Genomic DNA, 16,771 nt, shown 5'->3' on the forward strand with positions numbered 1-16,771 from the left:
TTTTTATTTCCATCACTCTAGGAGGTGGATCAGAAAAGATCTGGCTGTGATGTATGTCAAAGAGTGTTCTTCCTAAGTTTTCCTCTAAGGGTTTTATAGTGTCCGGTCTTACATTTAGGTCTCTAATCCATTTTGAGTTTATTTTTGTGTATGGCATTAGGGAGTGTCCTAATTTCATTCTTTTACATGTAACTGTCCAGTTTTCCCAGCACCACTTATTGAAGAGACTGTCTTTTCTCCATTGTATATCCTTGCCTCCTTTGTCATAGATTAGCTGACCATAGGTGCGTGGGTTTATCTCTGGGCTTTCTAACCTGTTCCATTGATCTATATTTCTGTTTTTGTGCCAGTACCATATTGTTTTGACTACTGTAGCTTTGTAGTATAGTCTGAAGTCAGGGAGTCTGATTCCTCCAGTTCCGTTTTTTTCCCTCAAGACTGCTTTGGTTATTCAGGGTCTTTTGTGTCTCCATACAAATTTTAAGATTCTTTGTTCCAGTTCTGTAAAAAAAATGCCACTGGTAATTTGATAGAGATTGAATTGAATCTGTAGATTGCTTTGGGTAGTATAGTCATTTTCACAATATTGATTCTTCCAATACAAGAACATAGCATATCTCTCCATCTGTTTGTATCATCTTTGATTTCTTTCATCAGTGTCTTACAGTTTTCTGCATACAGGCTTTTTGCCTCCTTAGGTAGGTTTATGCCTGGGTATTTTTATTTTATTCTTTTTGTTGCAGTGGTGAATGGGATCGTTTCCTTAATTTCTCTTTCTGATCTTCTGTTGTTAGTGTACAGGAATGCAGAGATTTCAGTGCATTAATTTTGTATCCTGCAACTTTACCAAATTCATTGATTAGCTTTAGTAGTTTTCTGGTGGCATCTTTAGGATTTTCTATGTATAGTATCATGTCATCTGCAAACAGTGACAGTTTTACTTCTTCTTTTCCAAATTGTATTCCTTTTATTTCTTTTTCTTCTCTGATTGCTGTGGCTAAAACTTCCAAAACTATGTTGAATAATAGTGGCGAGGGCTTCCCTCATGGCGCAGTGGTTGAGGATCTGTCTGCCAATACAGGGGACACGGGTTCGAGCCCTGGTCAGGGAAGATCCCACATGCTGCGGAGCAACTAGGCCTGTGAGCCACAACTACTGAGCCTGTGCATCTGGAGCTTGTGCTCCGCAACGAGAGGCCGCGACAGTGAGAGGCCCACACACCGTGATGAAGAGTGGCCCCTGCTCGCCGCAACTAGAGAAAGCCCTTGCACAGAAATGAAGACCCAAAACGGCCAAAAATAAATTAATTAATTAAAAAAACAAAACAAAACAAAAAAATAGTGGTGAGAGTGAACATCCTTGTCTTGTTCCTGATCTTAGAGGAAATGCTTTCAGTTTTTCACCATTGAGAATGATGTATACTGTGGGTTTTTTGTATATGGCCTTTAACATGTTGCGGTAGGTTCCCTCTATGCCCACTTTCTGGAGAGTTTTTATCATAAATGGGTGTTGAATTTTGTCAAAAGCTTTTTCTGCATCTATTGAGATGATCATATGGTTTTTATTCTTCAGTTTGTTAATATGGTGTATCACATTGATTGATTTGTGTATATTGAAGAATCCTTGCATCCCTCAGAAAAATCCCACTTGATTATGGTATATGATCCTTTTAATGTGTTGTTGGATTCCGTTTGCTAGTATTTTGTGGAGGATTTTTGCATCTATATTCATCAGTGATACTGGTCTGTAATTTTCTTTCTTTTGTAATATTTTTGTCTTCTTTTGGTATCAGGGTGATGGTGGCCTTGAATGAGTTTGGGAGTGTTCCTTCATCTACAGTTTTTTGGAAGAGCTTGAGAAGGATGGGTGTTAGCTCTTTTCTAAATGTTTGATAGAATTCACCTGTGATGCCATCAGATCCTGGACTTTTATTTGTTGGAAGATTTTTAATCACAGTTTTAATTTCATTACTTGTGATTGGTGTGCTCATATTTTCTATTTCTTTGTGTTTCAGTCTTGGAAGTTTATACCTTTCTAAGAATTTGTCCATTTCTTCATGGTTGCCCATTTTACTGGCATAGAGTTGCGTGTAGTAGTCTCTTATGATGCTTTGTATTTCTGCAGTGTCCATTGTAACTTCTCCTTTTTTATTTCTAATTTTATTAATTTGAGTCCTCTCCCTCTTTTTCTTGATGAATCTGGCTAAAAGTTTATAAGTTTTGTTTATCTTCTCAAAGAACCAGCTTTTAGTTTTATTGATCTTTGCTATTGTTTTCTTTGTTTCTATTTCATTTATTTCTGCTCTGGTCTTTATTTCTTTTCTTCTACTAACTTTGGGTTTTGTTTGTTCTTCTTTCTCTAGTTCCATTAGGTGTAAGGTTCGATTGAGATTTTTCTTGTTTCTTGAGGTAGGCTTGTATTGCTATAAACTTCCCTGTTAGAACTGCTTTTGCTGCATCCCATAGGTTTTGGATCATCATGTTTTCATTATAATTTGTCTCTAGGTATTTTTGATTTCCTCTTTGATATCTTCAGTGATCTCTTGGTTAAGTTTTGCCCCCATGTATTTATGTTTTTTACAGTTTTTTTCCTGTAACTGATTTCCAGTCTCATAGCGTTGTGGTCAGAAAAGATGCTTAATACGATTTCAATTTTGTTACATTTTCCGAGGCTTGATTTGTGACCCAAGATGTGATATATCCTGGAGAATGTTCCATGTGCACATGAGAAGAAAGTGTATTCTGCCATTTTTTGGTGGAATGTTTTATAAATATCAATTAAATCTATCTTATCTATTGTGTCATTTAAAGCTTGTGTTTCCTTATTTATTTTCTGTTTGGATGATCTGTCTATTGGTGTAAGTGGGGTGTTAAAGTCCCTTACTATTATTGTGTTACTGTTGATTTCTCCTTTCATGGCTGTTAGCATTTGCCTTATGTAGTGAGGTGATCCTATGTTGGGTGCATACACATTTATAATTGTTATATCTTCTTCTTGGATTGATCCTTTGATCATTATGTAGTGTCCCTCCTTATCTCTTGTAAGAGTCTTTATTTTAAAAGTCTATTTTATCTGATATGAGTATTGCTACTCCAGCTTTCTTCTGATTTCCTTTTGCATGGAACATCTTTTTCCATCCCTTCATTTTCAGTGTGTATGTGTCCCTAGATCTGAAGTGGGTCTCTTGTAGACAGCATATATATGGGTCTTGTTTTTGTAACCATTCAACCAGTCTTTGTCCTTTGGTTGGGGCATTTAAGCCATTTACATTCAAGGTTATTATCAATATGTATGTTCCTATTACCATTTTTTAAATTGTTTTGGGTTTGTTTTTGTGGGTCTTTTTCTTCTCTTGTGTCTCCTGCCTAGAGAAGTTTTTTTTAGCATTTGTTGTAAAGCTGGTGGTGGCACTGAATTCTCTTAGCTTTTGCTTGTCTGAAAAGCTTTTGATTTCTCCCTCGAATCTGCATGAGATCCTTGCTGGGTAGAGTAATCTTGGTTGTGGGTTCTTCCCTTTCATCACTTTATTGTGCCACTCCCTTCTGGCTTGTAGAATTTCTCCTGAGAAATCAGCTGTTACCCTTATGGGAGTTCCCTTCATGTTATTTCTCATTTTTCCCTTGTTGCTTTCAATAATTTTTCTTTGTCTTTACTTTTTGTCAGTTTGAGTACTATGTGTCTCGGTGTGTTTCTCCTTCGGTTTATCCTGCCTGGGACTCTCTGTGCTTCCTGGACTTGGGTGGCTATTTCCTTTCCCATGTTAGGGAAGTTTTTGACTATAATCTCTTCAAATATTTTCTCAGGTCTTTCTCTCTCTCTTCTCCTTCTGGGACCATTATAATGCATATGTTGTTGCATTTAATGTTGTCCCAGAGGTCTCTTAGGCTGTCTTCATTTGTTTTCATTCTTTTTTCTCTCTTCTGCTCCCCAGCAGTGAATTCTACCATTCTGTCTTCCAGGTCACTTATCTCTTCTTCTGCTTCAGTTATTCTGCTATTGATTACTTTTTGTGGATTTTTCATTTCAGTTATTGTATTGTTCATCTCTATTTGTTTGTTCTTTAATTCTTCTAGGTGTCTGTTAAACCTTTCTTGCATCTTCTCAATCTTTGCCTCCATTCTTTTTCTGAGGTCCTGGATCATCTTCACTATCATTATTCTGAATTCTTTTCCTGGAAGGTTGCCTATCTCCACTTCATTTAGTTGTTTTTCTGGGGTTTTATCTTGTTCCTTCATCTGGTACAAAGTCCTCTGCCTTTTCATTTTGTCTATCTTTCTGTGAATGTGATTTTCCTTCCACATGCTGGAGAATTGTAGTTCTTGCTTCTGCTGTCTGCCCTCTGCTGGATGAGGCTATCTAAGAAGCTTGTGCAATCTTCCTGATGGGAGGGACAGGTGGAAGGTAGAGCTGAGTGTTGCTCTGGTGGGCAGAGCTCAGTAAAACTTTAATCCACTTGTCTGCTGATGGTTGGGGCTGCATTCCCTCCCTGTTGGTTGTTTGGCCTGAGGCTACCCAGCACTGGAGCCTACCCGGCTCTTTGTTGGGGCTAATGGCGGATTCTGGGAGGGCTCATGCCAAGGAGCACTTCCCAGAACTTCTGCTGCCAGTGTCCTTGTGACCACGGTGAGCAACAGCCACCCCACGCCTCTGCATGAGACCCTCCAACACTAGCAGGTAGATCTGGTTCAGGCTCCTATGGGGTCACTGCTCCTTCCCCTGGGTCCTGATGCTCAGACTACTTTGTGTGTGCCCTTCAAGAGTGGAGCCTCTGTTTCCCCCAGTCCTGTTGAAGTCCTGCAATCAAATCCCGCTAGCCTTCAAAGTCTGATTCTCTGGGAATTCCTCCTCCTGTTGCCAGACCCCCAGGTTGGGAAGCCTGATATGGGGCTCAGAATCTTCACTCCACTGGGTGGACTCCTGCAATATAATTTTCTCCAGTTTGTGAGTCACCCACCCAGCAATTAGGGGATTTAATTTTATTGTGATTGTGCCCCTCCTACCGTCTCACTGCAGCTTCTCCTTTGTATTTGGATATGGGGTATCTTTTTTGGTGAGTTCCAGTGTCTTCCTGTCGGTAATTGTTCAGTAGTTAGTTGTGATTCCGATGCTCTCGCAAGAAGGAGTGAATGCACGTCCTTCTACTCTGTCATCTTGAACCAATCTTCCATAGCATTTTTATTTCATTTTATTTCATCATAAGGGTTATACCTGATATTTTAGCCAATCTTTTATTGTTTGGATTTTATGTTAAGTTCGATTTTTCTATTTTATAAAAATTTCTCTGATGGCCATTACTAATTCTAACACAGCAACGTTAGAAAGTATCTGTTTGCACACAGCCACAAGTATTGGATATTATAAAGTGTTTCACAAGAGGTAAAATATTTAGCTTTGGTTTTAACTTATATGTGATTGTTTATTATTATTAATAATTTTTTTTTTCAATTTACTTGATTCTATCCTTGGTTGATTAGATCATCTATTCTTTTATTCACTTGGTTATGTTTGTTCATTTTTTCAAAGTGTACATATTTAGTGCCTATTTGAATACCAGGTTCTATTTAAGGAGAAATATACTTGGCCCCAACCCACATAAAGCTTACAATTTTGTGAGCCTGATAAACAACAAACATGAGAACGAATGCATTTTTTATAATTACAGATTTTTATATGTTCCCTGAAAGAAGTGAATGGGATGCAGAGATAGAAATGAAAGAAGTACTTCTTAAAAATACTTATATTCGAAGAAATAAAATATGAGCCTGCACAAAATTTAAAATATACAAAAGCACATACTGTGAAAAATCTCTCTTCCAACTTTCTCCAAAATTTTATCTTCAGATGAAATCAATATTCAATTATTTTCTCTATACTTCATTAGAGATATTCTGGGTATTTGTGTGTGTGTGATTAAAAAAAATAATAAGAACTGACTTACTCACCTTTCCTTATTTTGTAATTTTTACTTAAAGATTCCTTATCAGTATATATAGAACTGCCTCATTATTTTCAATGGCTGCATATATTCTAACTACACTTCACTATATGTTGCAACTTAATTTACATAACCAATACTTGATTAAAAATGTTTCCTTTGATTTGACAGAAATGTTTGGTTTGAATTCTGTAGTCATATTTAAGTTATATTTCTTGTCATTATGTTATTTTTCTTCCTTTACAATATTAATTTCTTTGTTTTGCTTATTTTTTTGTGATAATTTGCACACTACGTATTTTGTTTCAGAGGATACATGTATAACTCTAGCTGATGACATATGTATAATGTTATATTTTTTAAGTAGTTTTCATCTTACTAGTATTCATCATTCTCTTTAGAGAAATAAAAATCATATTTTTATTTAATTTCTCTCATCTATAACTCAATTTTTTCCTGTTTACAAGTTTTTTTCTAACTTTTTACTTTTATATTTTGCAATATATTTACACTTCTTTTATTTATTGCCTGTAAATGATGTACTTTTATTTCTAACTATGATTATTTATCATATAATTTCTTTCAAGTTGACTTCTTTTTACACATAATTTCTCACAGTTTTTATTTGTAAATTAAGTCCTATATTTAAATATAATCTATGCATTCTCTCAAGCCTTTGCTTGTATTTTTTTATTTTCAATATCAGCAACAGCAACAAAAATAAAAACAACAATAGGGATTTTGATTAGGCTTACCTTGAATCTGTAGATTACTTTGAGAAGAATTAACAACTTAATGATATTGAATCTTCTGGTCCATGAGCATAGTGCATTTTCTCCATTTATTTAGATCTTCTAAAATTTTCTCCAGCAATATTGTATAGTTTCCAATGTATAGATCTTACACATATTTTGTAAATTTATCCCTATGCACTTTGTGATTTCTAATTCAAATGTAAATTATATATATGAATATATACATATATATATAATTTCAGTTTCTATCTGTTTCTTGCTACTATGTTGAAATGAAACTGATTTTTAATATTGAGCTTGTTTCCTGTGTCCTTGCTAAACACAGTTATTGATGCCAGTATTACTTTTTTATCTTTGGAATTGTCTATTTAGACAATCATGGCAGATACAAGTATAAAGTTTTATTTGTTCTATTCCAATCTGTATGCTTTTTCTTTTCTTTTTCTTGTCTTAGATGTAATGGATAAATTATTTAAAAGACAAACTATCAAACTCACTCAAAATAACCTAGATAACCTGAATAGTTTTACATCTATTCCAAAGTTAATTTCGTAGTTACAATTTTTTGGCTAGACCCTGCAGTACAATGTTGATAGAAGTGAGAGCAGCCACCTTATCCTTATCCTGTATCTTAGGGAGAAAACATTCAGTCTTTTACCAGTAAATATCATATTAGCGGTAATTTTATTCCTGATGTCCTTTATCAGAATAAGAACATTTTATTCTACTCCTAAGTATGCCTAGAAATTCCTAAGTATGCAGCATGAATGAAGGCTGAATTTTGTCCAATGCTTTTTCTGAATCCATTGAGATCATTTTTTTCAGTCTGTTAAAATGGTGAAATAACTGACTTCTTTTCAAATGTTGAACTAACCTTGCATTCCTGGATTAAATCCCATTTGTTTATGAGGTATTATATTTTTATATATTTATAGATTTGATTTAATATGTTACTAAGTTTGTTTAAGCCAATGTTCATGAGAGATATTGTTCTGATTTTTTGTTTGCATTGCCTTTATTTGATTATGGTAACAGGTTAAGGTTGTTTTTGCCACAATATGGTAGTTTCCTTCATTTTGAAGTCCAGCAGAATGCCTCTCTAACGCCACACCTTTTTAAAAGGACTCATCAGTTTGAGTCAGACCCATCCAGGATAATCTCCTTTTTTGATTAACCCAAAGTCAACTGATTAGTAACTTAACCATGGAAGCAATATTTTACCATATTCTCATGTCCCACACACATTCAGGGGAGGGGATTATACAGGGTTTGTACACGAGGGAACAAGTCTTGAGAGTGCATCATGGAATCCTGCCCATAGTATAGATATTCCCATCTACTTTAAAAGATAAAATTTATTTTATTTTCACATTGATCACATGGAAGAGAGGACAGCCTTTATTTTAAAACTAGAAATAGAGAGTATCTTTTAAACATAAAGTTTATGGAGGATGACTCTATAAAGTTTATGCATAATTGAGGATAGAGGAATAATAAGCAGCCAACTATTTGAAATGAAGGAGATAGAGAATTTAAGGAAGATTTAAGAGTGTATGCCAAAGGCCTTGAGATGAGAAAAAACTGGCATATTTAAAGGAGGCCAGAATTAAGTTATTGAGTCACTCATATGTCATCGCTAGGGAAGAGCTTTTCAAAGAGAGTGAGTAAGTCTAAGCTGGGAACAAGCTTGGGGTGTTCAATGAACATACATGAGAGTAATATGCAAAGGTAGCTAGGGGAAAGAAGAGTGGCAGAGGGAAAAAATCAGAGTAGTCTGTAGGAACAATCCCGTGAAGGATATTTTAAACATGGGTTTCAATTATTAATTATTTCTAAAGATAATGGTAAGTAATTAAAATTTTAAGCTGGGGAAAGGAGCGTGATCAAGTAAAGGTGTTACAAAGATTATTTTGGATCATATGTGGATAGCAGAAATCAATCTACTCTCCCAAAAAGAGGCAAGAGTAGAAGCTACTAGAAGAGTTAGGCTATTCTTGTAGTAAAAGAAAGAGAAAAATCATGATGATTAGATGGAAATTAGGAGATGTAGACAAACGTGATGTGTGATTTTGACTCTAAATCTCTTTTTGATTTTTCTCTATTTTTTAACTTGAGTATTTATTTTCTAAATTCTTCTGATTGGTAAATTCTTTTATGTATTAAAATATATGTCACATTTTGGTAGCTATTTTTGTATGCTATTTGACTTTAGGTTTTATTCATAGCATTTTTGATAATGTTGTCAAATCAACACTCTTCTTGCTGTTAATTTTTTTATTGTGTAGCAATTGTACCACCACCTGTGCAGTCTGTGGTATAAGTTAAGCCATGTCAGTGTACTTAAAGGTACTAAAATACAATTACACAATATACTGAATAATATACTCTGTATCTAAGTGAATTATTTAAAAAATATATGATATAGTACTGGGCTGCCATCTGGGATTTTCAATGTAAGAGAAGCAAATAAACCATTTTTCTGCCCTTAGATTTTTCACTGATGCAGAATCTATTTGACTGTTTTTTGAAAAAAATTAATTTAAATTTTGTTTATGAGAATAAAAATTTTAAATTTCAGGAATAATTTTATTGAATTATGCAAAAACATACACATACTGCCTTTGATTTTTAAACGTATGTATATTTGAAAAGTGAACTTTATTAACACTAGATGACAAAATTAAAAAAAAATAATCTCAGTTTGTATTACATGGGTGTTTCTGGTGCCATGGGACTCACATATTAAAGATTACCATGATCTGCAGCATGGTGACCTTTAGAAAGAACTGAAAAGACTCATCTTTTCATTTAGGGCCTTACTTTGCAAATCCATAAAGAATGGCCTGAGGTCAGGTTCCGAATCCTCATCCCAGGAAGGAAGCAAATATATTTCCAATATTAACTGTAGTATTCTTTAAAAGTGACAAATGAGTCTAGGTCTTCTGAGTGTGGTAAACGTGCCTAGACATTTTTTGTGTTGAGGAAATTACTAACTTTGGATGTTAGCTCTGTGGGCTTTGTAAGTACAGATGCTCCTCTTCCCAAGTTCTTTCTTTAGGCCCATTGATAAGAAGCATTCCTTTGAACTGGAAAATTATTTGAAAAAAATACATTTCCAATATCCATGTCCATCTTTGCCTCATCCTCCTTCCCCAGGGAATAGTAACTAATCCATTCATAGAAAGCTTACCATCCATCAGAATATTGCAGGAGGAGCAGTTATGAGCCTGTCTCTTGCATACTACCTCTATCAATGACAAGAAGAAAGGAAGAGTTATCTTTCTGTCATTTATAGAAATTTCACTTGTTGAAATCACCCTGGGACAGATTCATTTTCAAGGCAGAGAAAGGGAATTGTGCCTTAAAGTTCCCATTTCTCCCTTCAGTTTAACTTTCAACCCCTCTTTGTCCTTCTCACTATCCCAGATTACGTCAGGGTTCCCACACTGCTGTTTACTGTTGGGCTTGCCCATTGGGACATCCCTGCACTATAGCATTGGAAGGAGTGAGGAGAGTGAAGTCAGAATATTTATTTCCTTAGCTCCTTCTTTACAAGGCTGTATCCTTACCCTTACACTGAAGCTTCCTGTTCTTTTCAATGTTTCTTAATCTATGTGACTCTGTTCCTCTGGGTTTTAATAACCTATCCTTACATTTGCCCCTTTGGGCCTGGAATGGTGATAGAAAATACTACTATGCTTAGGGCCACTTCATCATGCACCTAAATCTACATCTTTGTTAAACAGTCTCTTTTAAAGTAAGACCTCCTTGAATTACCGTATTTTGAATGTGGCATCTGACACAGGAGTGCTGTCATTTCACAGCTTCCTGAAAGGAAGGAAAGGTAACTGGCCTTTTGAATCTATCCTCTGTTAACACTGAGATTCTCTTTTGCTTACCAACCTGGAGGATTCAGATTTTGTTTTATGATAAGAGTTAGCCTATTGCTTTATTTATTTTAAGAACAGCATTTGCAATGAGGCCTCACCCTTCCTGAAGTTGTCATTAAATAAATAAAAGTGGAAACCCCTTACCGCTTGAAGCTCTATTTTACAACTTTCATCTCAGTTAATAAATCCTGCTTATCAAAGCTAGGACTAAATGGTCAATTGAGGGCTAAAAGCCAGAATCATAAGGTTGAATACAAGGCTATACATGGTAAGAAAACATGCTACTTATTTTAATAAAATACAATCCAGATCCTTGCTGTAGGTAAGTTGAGAATCTCCACGTTGATAGAAAAACCTGCCCTCAAGCTCCTCATTCTGTTCCTCTGATGACTGGTTTCACCTCCTCAATGTCCTGGGCTCAGGGGCAAGTGGAATCTCTGCTACTGGCTAGTACTTGGGTCCCCTGGAGCTCAAACCGCTTCTCCCAGTCCCTAACTGCAGCTGAGACTAGGTTAGTCCACCTAAGTTCTAGAAATTTATAAGGAACATAAAAAAAAAATAGTAGCATGTAACTATCTAAATAAGGTACACAACATTTATCTCATCTTTAACTTGAAGAAACTTATATGAATTTTTTCCTGACTAGTTATCAACACGTGGAAGAGGCCTTATTTCCTATAGATGTTGGGATGACTCTCAAACATATCTGGAAATTTCAAAATACATACTCAGAAAAGGTAGTCTCAGAAAGTCTAAGACATTTATTACCCCTAGATTAATGTCTGACTTTTGTCCAATTTAGAATCTCAAAAATAGAAAACCCCTTCCAGCTTAAGTCCTAGACCACTCTATTCATTGCACTACAGCAAAATTTCTCAAACACATCAAGCATTCTCTAACCATGAGAACTTTGCCTTTACTGTTTCCTTAGCCTAGACCTCATGAAGTATCCCCATGGCTGACTCCTTCACTATAAAATAACACTGCTCATCCCTTAAATTATCAAGAGCTCCCCACCCTGCCGAGACACTCTCTAAAAAATACTTCCTTTCAGTCATTCTCGAGCTCTTTCTTCTGCTTCATTTTTCTCCACAGTAGTTCTATCATTTTTAAAATTTATTTATTTATTTATTATCTGTCTTCTACACTAGAATGTAAGCCTCATGAGAGAAAGACTCTTTTGTATTCCAAAACTACAATCTGGTACGTAATAAATCTTCAATAAATATTTGTAGCATGAAAAAATAATCTGAAATTGAGATACATGCTGTCAATAGCAAAATGGTGATTTTATAATGGTATTAAAGTCTGATGATGATGATGATGGTGTGTGTGTGGAGAGAGAGGGAAATTTATTTTTAAGGAATTGGCTCACAAGATTGTAGAGGCTTGGTGAGTCCAAAGACGGATGGGGTAAATGGGCAGGCTGGAGACTCTGGGAGTAGTTGCAGTTTGAGTCCAAAGGCATCCTGCTGGAAGAATTCCTTATTGCTTAAAAGAGGTCCGTCTTTGTTTTATTAATGCCTTCAATTTATTGGATGAGGCCCACCCACATTATGGAGAATGATCTGCTTTACTCAAAATCCACAAATTTAAATGTTAGTCTCAGCCAATAAAACACCACGATAGAAACATCCTCAATAATGTTTGATCAAATATCTGAGCACTGTGGCCCAGCCACGTTGACACATAAAATTAACTATCACAGTAGGCTTGGGGAAGTAGTTATAACAGAGTAGTGATGGAATTACCGAGAATATGAAATCAAATAAATTTTAACACAGAGTTGTCTATGGTTTGGCAAAACACAAGCAGTAGGCAAATGTAGTCTAGGAATATTATGCTATTGTAATGTAAGTTAAAGTATAAACTAAGCTGCTATAACAAAGATTCTCTAAAATATAGTGGCTTAAATAAAATGAAAGTACACTATTCTTTCTCATAATAGTTCAGGGAAGGTACGCAGATTCTGCTCTAAAAGTTCATTCAGGAACCTAGGCTGGTAGGTTGACACTATTCAACTTTCAATGTCAAACATGTAGTCACATGACTGCACCTATCTTCAAGGAAGACTGGGAAATATAGTGTGAGGTTGAGTAGATACATGCTCAGTTAAAAATAAATGAGGAGGGGTAATTACTGAAAGAATAATTGGGGAAATGCATCCTGGAGGATGGTTTGCAATTTCCACTCCCTGGTTTCTGATCTTAAAGGTGCCCATGCTCACTTTTCTTTCCCCACATGAGATCAATCTCCATAAGGGAAAGTAGTACATTATGAATGCAAAATCAGCTTTCCATTTGGAAAAGGTAAAAATAGGAGACATGGGAGTTACTAGTTCATATCAATGATGAACATCTGCTGAACAGAAATTGCACAAATTCTCTGTCTTGGCAGTGGAACAAGTTTCTTTATTAGACACTGGTTCTGTTTTTTGGAAAAAGAGAACTTGGTCCATTGTTCTCTCCGACCTGTCTTGGCCCTTTAGATCAGTCTTCCTTGTTCATTATCTTCTGTGACTGTATTGGAGTGGGCATTACACAACTTTCCAGCTTTTGCAGCCCACTACCTGCTGGTGCAGGTTTGAAAGTTCAGGAATAATTTTAGGACTCAAACAACCGTATGGGTGTTGAAGGCTTGGCTAGATGATTCTTTGACAATATAATTTCCTTAAAAACTTACTTGACTTCAAGTTAATGTTGTTTCAATAACTCATGTACCATCTACCATACCAAAGTTAATTTTTGGACAGAGTTCTCTAAACCTGTATTAAATACTGGCTTCTATTCCAGGATCATTCCCACCCCCCTCATTTTAATGGTTATAATCTGAAAAAATAGGCTAATAGGCTAAGATATTCCCCTTAACCTGATCTTTACCACTAGGCTAACTTCCATTTTCCTAGTTGAAAAGCCATAATGAGAGTTATTTGAGAAGTGTCTGGAGCATTACTTTCTACTGTTTGAGTTAAACAAGCAGTTGATTTTTCCAACCCTGCCTGCAAAAAATTACTAGACTGTCTAACTGAGGCCAAAGGCAGATAAAATCTCCTTTACAAAATTCCAGTCTATTCCATCTCTGCATGCAAATTTGTCAGTTTTTGACTGGGCTCATCTGTTTATTATAATACCTTGCTATAAGTATTAAGGAACATTCAACACACTACAATGTTCTGTTTTCATCCCCAAGACCCAGAATTACATTCTCTTTAAAGCATGTGATCTGCTTTCCAAGTTATTGCAGATGACAGTTTGGAATATTTGGCCAAGACATAACAAGGCTCATAGCTTTCCAGTTTGCAATATAGGTTTTCTTACTATCCACTGAGACAAAGCCCTATATATATATATATATATATATATATATATATATTTTTAATGGTAGTATAGTATTTCCTTTGCCATTTAGTGTGTAGGTTAAACTATTCTATCAACAGAAGCCAAAATGGTGGTACTTGTAGGATACATAAAAAGAAGAAATTCATAGTGTCTGTTTGCAGGTAGAACATAATATACGTATGATACGTACATGGTTATTAAGCAGAAGAATATTATTTATGCTATTAGTTATATAAAACTAGTTTTAGAAAACAGAGGAGAGATGACACTGACCTTGAGGATCTAAGAATTTATAAATCATGTGCACATGATATAAGCTTTTAAGAGTAGGGACAATTTAAAAATTAGAAATGTAATGAGAAGTGATGTCAGCATTATGGTGGCATAAGTCCCTCCTTTTTGCTTCACCCCACCCCACCCCCAACAACTAAAATTTGGTTTCCATCCACAAACAAAAGTGCCTCTATGGGAGTGGTGGGATCCAACACTACATGCTAACAACCCATGAGGAGTCTAACCCAGGGGTCCCCAACCCCTGGGCTGTGGACCGGTACCGGTCCGTGGCCTGTTAGGAACCAGGGCACACAGCAGGAGGTGAGTGGTGGGCAAGTGAATGAAGCTTCATCTGCTGCTCCCCATTGCTCCCCATCACTCGCATTACCACCTGAACCATCCACCGCTGCCCCCACTGTCTGTGGAAAAATTTCCACTGTCTGTGGAAAAATTGTCTTCCACAAAACCAGTCCCTGGTGCCAAGAATGTTGGGGACCGCTGGTCTAAGCCACCTGTGCATCGGGAAATAGGCAGACAGATCTTGGACCAGACTGTGGAACTAGCAGGATCCTGTTAACTGATTTAGACCCTCTTGCCTCTGGCGTGTGAGCACCTGGAAAACACTTCCTTGGGAAGCTACCCATGGATGACAGAGACTTCGTAGAAGTCAAGATTTCCAGAGGAGAAGTTTCAGTACTCAGTGGAGAAAAAAAAAAGCAAAACAAGTTTGGAGACATTGGAGTGTGTAAAGGAACTTTGACAGCATCTTCCCTCTCTTCAAGGGGGTAAAAATTAGAGCTAGAGGAGGCCCATGATCTCTCCCATGGGGTAAAGAGAGAAAGTGAATGAATGCTGGAACTCCCCATCTGTGTGGGATGCTGCTAAAGAAGTCCATTGCTATCCTTCTGTGCCCAGAGTATTAAAGCAGGAAAGCCATGACTTGGGGGAAGAAAGACATCAGGAAAGAAGCCAATGAGAATACCACAGTGCACTAAAGGGACGCTGTCCCCATTGTGTTTTGGGCTCTAGCAATAAGTACACTCACAGTCTGCTAGGAAAACCTTACCTAAAGATCTCCCTAATTGGCCTGCAACACCACCAATTCCCTGGTGCTAATCCCACATCTCCCTCCAATCTTTAGGTAGCTCCCTGTGCATGATCCCAAGGGTGCTTATGACAGCAAGCTCAGGTAGACAGGGAGCCCGTGCAGAAAACAGGCCAGGGGTTTCAGGTAGGTAAAGGAGAAACCACCATCTTGAGCTTTATTGCCTCCATCAGGAAAAAAAATAGGCTTCCAGCAGCAGGCCTGGTGAGTTCTAAGAACTAGAGAAAACATACAAGCTTAAGAATTTTGCCACAAGAGAGAAAAAAGAAGTATAGAACAAGCATATTCATACAAAGCCAGAGGAAGTCCCAGAATATATAGCAGTACCAAAACAAAGTATCTCTCACCTGAAGGCAGCTAGTAAAGACTGGGAGAGGTGGCTGCTATTTCAAATGTGGAAACAGCAACACAAAACGTCAAGGAACATGAAGAATCAAGGACCCATGCCATCACACAAAAAATCACAATATTCCTCCAGTAACCAAAGCCAATGACACAGAGATTTGTGACTTACCCATAAAGAATTCAAAAAAACTTTTTGGGAAAATTCAGTGAGCTATAAGAAAACACTGAATGACAATTCAACAAAATCAGGAAAACAACATGAATAAAATGAGAAATTTAACAGAGATAGATATCATTAAAAAATAACCAAACAGAAATTTTGGAGCTGAAGAAGTCAATGAGTGAAATGAAGAATGCAATAGAGAGCATCAACAGCAGAACAGATCACGTAGAAGAAAGAATCAGTGAGTTAGAGGATAAGAACTTTGAAATAATGCAAACACAGGAGAACAAATAAAAAAAAAAAACAGAGTAAAGAAGGCCTGTTTGATCTATGGGATACCATCAAAAGGACCAATCTGAATCATTGGAATTCCAGAAGAAGAAAAGTTGGAGAAGGAAGCTAAAAGTATATTGAAAGAAATGATAGCTGAGTACTTCCCAAAGTGAGGAGAGACTTGGACATCCAAGTTCATGAAGTTAACAGATCACCTCATTTTTTCAATCAAAAAGACCTTTTCCAAGGCACAGTATAGTAAGATAATAAAAAATAAAAGACAAAGAGAGAATCTTAAAAGCAGCAAGAGAAAAAAGATTATGAACTACAAAGGAATCCCCATTAGGCTATTAGCAGATTTGTCAGCAGAAACTTTATGGGCCAGGAGAGAGAGGGATGATATATTCAAAATGATGAAAGAAAAATACTGTCAGCCAATAATACTCTATCTGGCAAAATTATCCTTCAGAAATTGAGATTTTTTTAAGACTTTCCAAGGCAAACAGAAGCCATGGGAGTCCATCACCACTAGACTTGCTTTACAAAAAATGCTGAAGTTTTTTCAAGCTAAAATGAAAAGACTCTAATTAGTAACATGAAAACAAAAATTTACAACACACTGGTAAAGGTAAATATATAGTCATATTCAGAAAACTAATTTTGCAATATGATGGCGTATTAACCTCTTCCCTAT

Source organism: Balaenoptera ricei, chromosome 10 (assembly GCF_028023285.1).
Source record: "Balaenoptera ricei isolate mBalRic1 chromosome 10, mBalRic1.hap2, whole genome shotgun sequence".
In the NCBI taxonomy this organism is placed as follows: Eukaryota; Metazoa; Chordata; class Mammalia; order Artiodactyla; family Balaenopteridae; genus Balaenoptera; species Balaenoptera ricei.